This window comes from Scyliorhinus torazame, chromosome 2, assembly GCF_047496885.1.
Source record: "Scyliorhinus torazame isolate Kashiwa2021f chromosome 2, sScyTor2.1, whole genome shotgun sequence".
Lineage (NCBI taxonomy): Eukaryota > Metazoa > Chordata > Chondrichthyes > Carcharhiniformes > Scyliorhinidae > Scyliorhinus > Scyliorhinus torazame.
Genome location: NC_092708.1, coordinates 268,207,577 through 268,207,860, shown reverse-complemented (window position 1 = coordinate 268,207,860; position 284 = coordinate 268,207,577).

Below are 284 nucleotides of genomic sequence, written 5' to 3'. Positions count from 1 at the left end.
TGGATGGCATTGAATGTTAGGGGAAGGGTGGGGGGGCGGAAACGCTATAGGTCAATGGTGACCATAGGCGATTCCGGATTCCTTTGTTTGTCCCACCATGGGAGGGTTGTTTTATTTGATGCTTATATTGTCAGGTGGGTCGTTGTTTGGAGTGGTGGGAGGATGGGATCGTTGTTGTTGATAAGGGAATTGACTTTGTATTTGTTACCATTTACTGCTTGTTGGTGGGGTGTAAATTTTGAAAAAGATGTGAAAATGGAGAATAAAAATATTTAACAAAAAAG